Genomic DNA, 10,579 nt, shown 5'->3' on the forward strand with positions numbered 1-10,579 from the left:
AATATATGAAAAATGTCCAATCAACCAAATATGTTACAGCCCCCTGCAGTCTGGGACTTCATGCTTTGGCCATAAAGTCTAGAACCTCAAATATTTTATTCTGCAACATTGGGATTTAGGGTGGATTCTATTTTGATCTCATGGACATGCTTACCTCAACACTTTGTTTTATTCTGTACTTGTACCTTACTGTTTTTTACTTCACACAGAAACATGTTGAACCTGCTCACTTCTTAACATCATCTGTTCTCAAAGTTTTCTCTAAGATCTCAGACTCTCTGGACACCCATCCAGTTTTCTGCCCAAATACACTGTTTCCCATAATGTTGGAATAAAATATTTTGTCTCTTTTCATGAAATAATTTGACTTATTTTGTATGTATCTTCTCAAACCTTTATTGATGAATCTCCAACATATATCTGATGTGTATAGACAGGAATAAAAAAAATAAATGTATGTATAAAATATTCCAACTTCATGGGCAACGGTGTAGTTATCTAGTTATTTATCTATTGTTTATTTGTTAACCCCAAACTGTTACTTCAACCGATAAATAAAAGCTTTAGCATATTAGCCTTTCTCTGATTAAAACGATGACATAAGATGTGTGAAATCCTCCTGCTCTCCTGCATCGTGCTCAAGGTAGGAATTACCTAATGGCAAGAATCACAGGTGACCAGACACAATGTGCATCAGAAGAGCAACAAACAAACAACGTACGAATTCGAACAATCCAAAGCTTGGTTGCTGAACCAGCGGAGGATGTGCGGAAGCATATTTCGGGTGGAAAACACTGATGAGAGTGTTGAGGGAAAGACAAACCTCCATGGACATATTTTGGCTGTAGTTGAAAGAGCAGCTCTTTGCATGCTCCTCAGTGTGTGGTTTCATGCTTCACTAGTGTTCACAATGAACAAAATTATCCAAGTTTCTCTTTCAACTGGAGGAAGGAAATCTTTTATCCATATGATGGGCCCCTCTGGACCCTTTAAAGCTCATACACTGTATGAGCAGAGTCTCTGTGTGTCACATACGCAAAGTGGGCATTTTTGATAGAAATCTGGAGAGCCGCGTCAATTCCAGCGGTAGGAGCAGTGAGCAAACCCATGCACGCTGTCTTCAGCTGTTGCTTAATTGCTGTGACTTTCCCATCGAGGGACTTTAATTCTTCAGGCAGCAATAAGGCGACTGCAGGGTAACTCCAGAGGAAACAGCTGTAGGCTCTCCTCGGTTTGGTTTGTGTTGTCTGACAGCTTCAACTTAAGGCAGGAAACTAATCCCAGTCATAAAATAGCCAGCTGTTGAAAAGCAAGAGGGGAAAATAAAATCGAATATAAAAAACATGGTTGTCAGGCAAAGAAATGAATGCAATCTTGACCATGACCTGCCCTGGAACCATCGTATGCCGTGATCTTCCTCAGCAAAGTGAGCTGCACAATAGTGACAGTAACAGTAAAGATTGTATAGAAAGATGATCTAACCTCAAAGTTTACTTGTTTACTTGAGTATTTAAGTGGAGCTTGCACTTTTCATCTTGTCTCTTAAGTCAACACTTGAGATGGACTTGATGCGTGGCGCTCAGATTGTTTTGTTATACAGCTCCCAGTTGTTGGACCGTGCTTTAAGGAGAAGGTTCAAGCCATTTAAAGACCGAAATGTCTCACACATCAAACTCATTCCATTTAAGTACTTGAAGTATGAAAAGAGAAAGTACTCGTTGTTCAGTAGCTGCTAAAATCTCTTTTACTGCTACATAGTTTGACAAAAGGTTTGTCTTATCTTATCTCAACATAGTATTATACACTGATCATCCACAATATTATGACCACTCTCCTAATATTGTGTCGGTCTCCCTTGTGCCTCCAAAACAGTTGTGACTCATCAGAGAATAGATAACAGACTTTCTGATGGTGTCCTGTGGTGTCTGGAAACAGGATGTTGTTAGCGGGGGCCTTTGGATCCTATGGGTTGAGGGGAGGGGCCTCGAGTTTGTTCCAGTGCAGCCCACAGATACTTGATCAGTTTGGGATCTAGAGCATTTAGAGGTCATGTCAACACCTTGTGCAGTTTTCATGTTTTTTAGTTTTTCCTAAACAATTTTTGTGTGTGTGTCTGTGTGAGGCTGCATCCTGCTGGGGATGGCTGCTGTCACCAGGGAGTGTCATTACTATGGGTTGGGGGGTGAAGTGACTGGTCTGGTCTAGGTGGGTGGTACACGTCTAAGTAACATCCACATGAACGCCAGGTCCAAACATCTCACAGCACAACACTGAATCGTTACAAGATGATCAGTGTGGTTTACTTCATCTGTCATCTGTCGGTCATAATGTTATGGCTGATGTTGTTCTCTTTTTGTGTACTGTTTATTATCAGATAAACATGGGCTGTGGATCAAACCCTGTGACCTGTGGATAACACACTCCACACCACCTTAGCCACAGCTGCCCCAAAAGCACAAACAGGACCTCAGCGTGACCTGGGTGTGTCCCAGCGTGTCCTGATGTAACAGTGTACGAAGGACAATGTGAAGTGTGCAACTCCACTCTGTTAATATGAAAACTGTCCATCACAGTTTCAAGTCAGTGAAAGGTTGTGTTTGTAAATCATCAATATGTGTGGAGAGAATTAGTAGCTCAATTAGTAGCATAACGTGGGACATTTGAGCACACAAAGTATCAGACTTGTGTGTTGTTTCATGTTCTTGTCAACCAATAGTTCGGCTTGATTCGGTTTTGGTGTTTTTCTATTTATAGAATTTTTCCTGTTTGACTATTTCCATCGTCAGTTTGACGTTTCCGCCTTTGTGAAGAAACCATAAAGCTACATACTGTACGTATAAATATTGTTTCCTCTGCACCATACGTCTGTGCACCTGTGCCTTTCCTTTCTTTCGCATGTGTTGCATAAAGAGAAAAGTTTCGTAATTTCCCTGAGGCTTTTGCAGGATTTTAAACTAATCTCAACCAAAGGCTCTTTGTCTCCACAGATAATTGCCACATTAGTAACCACCGAAACCACTGAACAAGACAACATTTATTGTGGTTCTGGAGACACCTTGAGAGTTGCTCTGCTGACCACAGGAGGGCACAACCCCACCACAAAATTACCATAGGCAACTACACAAAGAATAGGCTTTGTGCACTTCACTGAAGAGTTAAATGTGCTTGATTGAGCTGACCTTTACTATTGTAAATTGTCTTTTTTTCTCTCTCTCTCTCTCTGTTGACATATAAGCCAGCTTGAAGTGGCAGAAGGGAAGTCCTGCTCATGCTGAAGCATTCATTTCTGCAGCAAAGGAGGAGGAAGTATTGTGTGACTGTATAATTATCCTTCTTGAACAAAATGCTTTGTTTGTGCTTATCTGATCCATTTGTGATACTGATCCACACTGGGCTAATACGTCTTAGCCATTCATTTCTTATCAATGAACTGCGTGCGTGATGAAAGACAGAAATTTTAGTTTTCAAAAAAAAACAACAACAAAAAAAAAATCTAATCTATCAGAAGAGAGTAAATGAGGATGTGGTTAGCCGCGCTAATTACTGGACCTGTCGCCAAAGAATGAAAAAGAAAAAGGCTGCTGACGGAGACATGTGTTTTGAGTTGCAACCTTTGCTCTGATACCCTCATTTGTCTTAGAGGATGACTGAGGAGAAGTCTAACTCCAAACATTTGCGAGGGCTTTATTTGTCAGCACTGATCACGGATCGGCGTGGTGACCTTAAAATCCGAGCGCTTCGCTCCCAGCATCGATGGCAGCGGCACTGGAGCTTTGCTCACGGTCTGGTGTCTTGATGAGTTCATTCATCTTTCACCAGTCAACGGGCCCGCGGAGACACTTCCACATGCCGGAGAAGATAAGACAATCAACGCGGAGAGAGAGCTGAGCTTCACCTCCTCAGACAGACAGCGCAGGCTTGTCTTCGTTTTCCTTGACGCTCAGTGAGTCAGTCTGAGTGTGCCTTTAGACTTCTTGGAGGAGGGGGCGGAGGGAAGTTCCCAGGGGGAAACTTTTGAGGTGAGGACCATAATTAGAATCAAACAAGGACACCACTGTCCCCTGCATCCACAAGTGAAACTTGAGACAACAAGGAGCAGTGACGTGAATGGGAGCTTTTTTTTTTTTTTTTTTTGGGACAAATTAAGGGTTGAAGTTGTGGCCTTCACCTGTTTTGGTTTATGGCTTCTTGCCTGTTAAAGGCTGATTTGTATGCCACCAGTCAGCATGATGGGTTCTCGGGCACGATGGCAGGTAGTCAGAAGTGCAGTGTCAGGGTAATTTTACACCTACCAAAATCAGCAAACATAGTTATTTGATTTACAGAGTGGGAGTCGGACAAGGAGCTCTTGTTTCGCTGTGGTTGTCGTCTTATAATGTATTGTTATTCAGAGTGCGAGGTCGGCTTACCTTTCTAAGCTCTGCCAGGGATCTTGTTCGGGGACAAAGTCCAACTCAACATGAAAGCAGATGACACGTACATTACAGTCAATTACCATATGCGGACAAGTGATATTGTGATATTAGTGAAAGGCAGCATGTAATCCAGTGTTGTCTTAAATAACATGTGGCACGCTCAGTGGAGCAGCTGTTTAAGGCATAAACAACGAAGGCAGGCATTGTTGTCGCCCGCAGTCTGTACTGTAGTTCGGATCTAATGTTCTGGTTTCAAGGCATGATGATCTGGGTAATTTGGCCGTAGCATTTTGGGGGAAAACCCCTCATTTATGGACAGGAGGCTGAAGTGCTGATGCAGGATTTTTTACATCCTGGCGCTGAATCACTAAATAAGCACACATGCACACAATCAGACCGAGGTCACGATAACCTCCGTACCCCGTAAAACGCGCCGACATTTTGTGAACACCGAAAGATATTTTTGACAACAATATAAAAAAGTCGAATAGTCTGAATAGAGTAATGTGTATTATTAAGTAGTAGTATTAAGTGCTTAACATCTTCAAATTTGCAGCAAGCAATTCCAAATTAAATCTTTCTGCGTATGGTTTAGCAGCGGTGACTAATGAAAACTAGCTCTGCCAGAGTATTTCAGATTTCGGGGGCACTCATTCAAACTCTGTATCCCTCCAGTAACACAACATCAGACAATGGAAACAGTGAGTGTGATGACTTCAGTGTCTCCTAATAGTCAGACAAAAGGCTGAACTCCAGACCCCCAGAATACACACCTGAACCACGCCGCTGACTCACCCCGTGTGTATATTATGTGTGTATGTGTGTGTGTGTGTGTGTGTGTGTGTGTGTGTGTGTCCTGGTTACAAACAGCAGCCGCGGCCAGGAGGGGCATGGTGGGCTCTGTCGACACCCTCGAGTGGAAAAACACATAAGCCATGAGTGTGCATGACAGATCCCTCGCTCGGTGGTGAAACGACACTCACTTTTAAGGAATAATCTCATCACTGGCTGTCCTAGCAGGCCTTTCATCCCTAATGTAGTTTTTAATGTACCATAGCAGCATTACATCAGTTGGAGTCAGTGTGGTGATCGCGTTACGTCTGTTTTCCCTATTGTCAGACCGCTGGATGATCCAGACTAAACTATCTCAATAAGCATTAGGTGGATTTGCACTGACATTTCGTACAGATATCCGGACTGAAGTTGACCCACTTTGGAAAATTTATCCATTTTCCCCAGTGCTACTCAGATTTTGAAAAATTTCAACCTTTCATGACATGTTTCAACAAATATTGGATTGGTCTCCTGAAACTAAATCCTAACAACGTTGTTCATCCCCTGATAACCACTCGCATCACGGCAAATGTTTTCCCAAACCAGCGAAATAAGGTCAGACACAAAAATGTGAGATTAAAAGTCCATAAAGGATCACATTTACTGACTTTGCTAATTCCCTGAACTACCGTAAAGTTTACATTTGTGGTAATGGTATCGACTACTATTGGATTAAATGTCATCAGTTCGGTACGTACATTCATGACACTTTATATGGAGGACAAGTACGGCCAAAAATAAAATATAAATACCTCAATAAATGCACCGTAATGATATTCTTAATTAAATCACAACATGTCACATAAATTGATATTTCAGTTTACATTTGCTGTTGTTTGTATTCATCTTTGTATTAATAACCCATTTATTCACTTTCCCGATGAACTGACTGTGTTACTGATTTATGATTCAATTATTATTAGTGTGTTTTTTTTTCATTGTTATTTATGTTTTATTTTTTTCTAATATTTTATGGATTCCTGATTCATCATGCAAACATGCATCATTCAAAACACGTCGTGGGGTCATTTTTTATTTACTGACTCTTTGTTTATTTCTTTAATTGTTTTTACAGATGTTCACCATACATCCCAGGATCAGGATGATCTATAGTGATTTTTTATTTAATTTTATTTTGACCCTGCCACATGTTTAATGACTAAATATCTGCATTTTAGACAAAATGTCTTTGTTTTCCACCAGGATCCGCGCTAATTAGCAAATACTGGAAAGGTTCAAATTGTCAATGCCAGCGAATAACAGCAACAGTGTTCTGATTGCAGGATTAAGCCCAGAGCTCCACTGTTTCCAACCTCAGGATTCGTTACCCGGCTGCAGACTTTTTTTTTTTTTTTTGTCTTGTTTCTTCAAATCATAGCCCAGATGCAGAATACCAAGCTACCACAGCATCTCAGTCAGCCACACAGTCAAAAGCACAAACCTCTAATTTAGGTTCTACCTCAGTAAACGTCCTGAATCCTGCACAGTGACTCTCAGCATAAAAACTGTCAATCACATCTGCCTTATCATCCGGCAGGTGACTGAGAGATATGCTCGGTGTCACGTAGTAGTATAAAGCCTTCCCTTCCACTGATCTTATCAAACAGGAGGTCTGAGATTATGTTACAGGAGTAAACAAGAAAAAAAAAAAAAAAAAGTCACAGAGATAAATGGAGCCCTGTGCAGGTTCATTCCATCTGCGTGATGATAAAGACACGCGAATCATTTCCCCAAATAAACACACTGTTGGGACCTCCTTCTATAAGATTAACCAGGCTTGCAAAATCAATTCTGAACCAATTACACTGGAGTAGTGTAGTAGTAGTAGCTCGTTTGCTGGGAGAGTTTTCATGGTTGTTATTCTTCAAGCTTGTAGAGGGGAAAGCATTTATTACCTTATGATCTACGACCAAAGTGTGTGCGAGCAAATGTTTGGAATCGTGTCCCCTAAGGATGAGCTGTCCAGCATGCAGCACATTAAAAACAACCGGGCACAGATTCACCACAACATGTCACAATATCAATCACAAAACCTTGCTAAAGGCACATTTTTATTGTTATTATTGTGCATTTATTTAATTTTTCAACAGGGGACGTATATTTTTTCGTGCGTGAGTGAGTGCATTGTGCATGTATAGACCAGCTACTGATAGTGTGAGAAGAATAGAATGCATGGGAATCCAGTTTTGTTCCCCCCCCACCTCACAGTGAAACACTGAAAGGATGTCCACTAAAGAGTCACATCAGCCTGTCCCATGGAGACGCTTAGATAAACACACAGCTAAAAAAAAAGAGGGGGAGTCGGGTTGCACCATGAGGTATTGGTAAGAGAAAGGAGAAGCAAAATGCATTGTCAAAGCATTGTGGTTGCTCTATTTTCTATCCCAGGTAATTTTTTTCCCCCTCCTCTTTGCAAAGCAGACAGCCGTAATTTCTCAAACAAACACAAAACAGCGTCCTTCAAAGCCCCAAAACAAAGGCCCGGAGACCTGATATAATAATTTGAGTTGGGTGAGTATAGCGGGTCTCAGGGGTCGGTTATGACCTGAGGAGACACCTGCACTGAGGAGGCTTTTGGAAAGAGCCTGTGGCTGAGTATATCAGTTGATGGTCAGCGGCGGGGTCATGACTTGAATAAGGAGCTATGAAAAGCTGAGGGTTCGCTTACTACAACTGTCATCACTCAGCATTTACCCATTTCACCTGAGGACTCGCGGTGCACGGTGAGAACGCCACTGAATGACTGAGGCTGAATCACTGCTTGAATCACCGAGAGGCTCCGCTTCGCAACATCTCACATCTGGACTGTGATTTCAGTGTTTTCACATGACTGCCAAGGAACCGCCACATAAACTTTGATTTACTCAAGGATTATCTATTGTGCAGTTAAACAAAAGTGGGAAATGAGACGTAAAATGCTTTTGATTGGGCACCACCTTGTAAATTAATGATAAAAAAAAGGGCTTTGTGAAAACACCCATCATCCAAAGCGAAATTCCCCCTCTGAATCACCCAATAGTATTTGGAAACCAGAGTCACAGCACCAGTAATTGTGATCAAATGGTTTTGGTGAGGCTGTCATGTACATTTTATACTTTTGAACCTCAAAACCATCCGGGCTGCCGTTAAGGATTTATGTCCTTAATAACCTTGACCAGAGATGATGTGGCGAGTAATTTACTTTGCGAAACGAGCAGGATCAGCGCTCCTACTGTTAATACAATTAGAAAAGCCTGCGGTCACCATTTTACAGCGTCATTATCACGGTGGACGTTCCTCTGCACTTTTACACGAGTCGCTTGATATTCGCCCATGAGAAGAGCTTCGTGGAAAATCAATAGGAAAAGAAACATGAGGATTTATTTTGCCTCAACTGCACATCATTCAAAAACACTGGCGCCAAGTTTGACTTGTGAAATCTATCAGCGTGCATCGTATTCAGATTGGTGGTACGTTCAAGAAATACATCGCGTGACCGAACTGCAGGTAGAAATTCATGTAACTCGACTGCTACGGATCGGTCATGTGATCTTCAGCTGTGCATCTTACATTGAAAGGAAAAAATATTAAAGGCAAGGAGACGCACATGCAACAAAAAAAAAAAAAAAAAAAAAAAAAGATGGTTAGAACAGATGATGACAAAGACGAGACTCCATACACGCAAACGTCCTGGCAATGTGATTTGTCGGGGTTAGTCTCTTCAGAGCACAAAGACTCTCACAGAGAGCCAAGTCATTTGTTGTACACTGGGGTCCTTTTAACTGGAGCAAACATAAATTCATTTAACATGAAGGCTGACTTTTAATCCCCGCGGGGCCTTTATCATCACGATGTCCCGAAATAGATACAACAACACATATACGATATAATCTTGCACCATCCGAGTCGAAAGTAATGGGGTCTGTCAGGTGCAATGTGCCAATGGGAAGGATAGCCATCGTTTGGCGCAGTCATGCCCGGGTAGAGTTACAACAGCAACCCATTAATAATATGCAGAGAGCCGTGCGCATGAAAAACACTTCACTGCACCCCTTCTCCCAAACAAAATATAACCATCATGCGAATGGGTCCGGTCTGATTACTCACTGCCAAGGCATGGTGAAGTGTCACACATGGGGAGTGTTACTAATGGCTGAGCGAACTCGCAGCTCTACTCGTGCATCCATTCGCTCCACTAAATCTTGCTCGCGTCACCGTAGGTACTTAACGTGGTGTAACATTAACATTTATAGATGTCTTTTATCACGTCCCGTAAAAACGCCTTGAGGGAAACAAAGCTGTTAATTTGTTATGACAGTGTAGGATACAGTTTCTGATAAAGGATCGGCGTGCTTGCCAAGGAATACACCGTTTCTGCTGCAGGAGGCGAAACCTTTACTTGGCTGCGCTGGATAAACAGAACAGAGTTATTGCCGGTCCCGTACCTCACGGCGTCAAAATCACATCTAAACGGTCCCTCGGTTCATTTACATAAGCAAAACTCTAAAGGTGGATATCAGATAGAGTCGAGTAAATGATATGAGTCACAATCACCCCCCCACTGCACCGCGTCTCTCACTATTTCCAAAAATGACAACAGACGGAAAACAGTGCCAAGCAAGAGAAGAGCTCAGTTTCACCTATTGCATGACACCATACAGTGTCGTACGGTGGTCATGAACCGTGGCTGATTGAAGCAACATGTCACACACTACAAGTGAAGCCTAAACGCTTTCAGCAGCCTTCATTTGTGACGGCACTCGGGCATAGCAGGCAAATAACTTCATTTCTGCTGAGTCGAACAGCTACAGCTAGAACAGTATTTCATTTAACTATAAATCTAATGATACTGATGATACATACGCCGATCATTCATAACATTACAACCACCCTCCTAGTATAGTGTAGCTCTCCCTTGTGTCTCCGAAACAGTTGTAACTCTTCAAAGAATGGGAATGGGGCTTCTGAGGGTGCCCTGTGGTGTCTGGACAGATGACAGACACTTGTCCTGCCAGCATCTGGTCGTTTCTGATGGGCTTCACCCACAGATGTTCCCCACCAGCCCTTTAGGACAGAAGAAGCTACTCTGATGAGTGGCGAAACACCTTTAAGAAACTAGTTCAGTTGCCCTTTCTTTAACGCTTTTCTATTTGCCATGACCTGGAAGACTGACAACCTTCACAGACACACATTAATCTGGTCATTAATGCACCACAGTTGCCTTGTCACAGTTATATCTGGAGAACATGTTCTGCCATTTATCTTACCTTACTGTTACTTATTATTTTTCTGAAGATATTGCCTGTTGACACATTGAGGAAACTAAAAACAAAAAGCAGATGTTATGCAAT

The sequence above is a fragment of the Mugil cephalus genome, chromosome 2 (assembly GCF_022458985.1).
Source record: "Mugil cephalus isolate CIBA_MC_2020 chromosome 2, CIBA_Mcephalus_1.1, whole genome shotgun sequence".
NCBI classification, from domain to species: domain Eukaryota; kingdom Metazoa; phylum Chordata; class Actinopteri; order Mugiliformes; family Mugilidae; genus Mugil; species Mugil cephalus.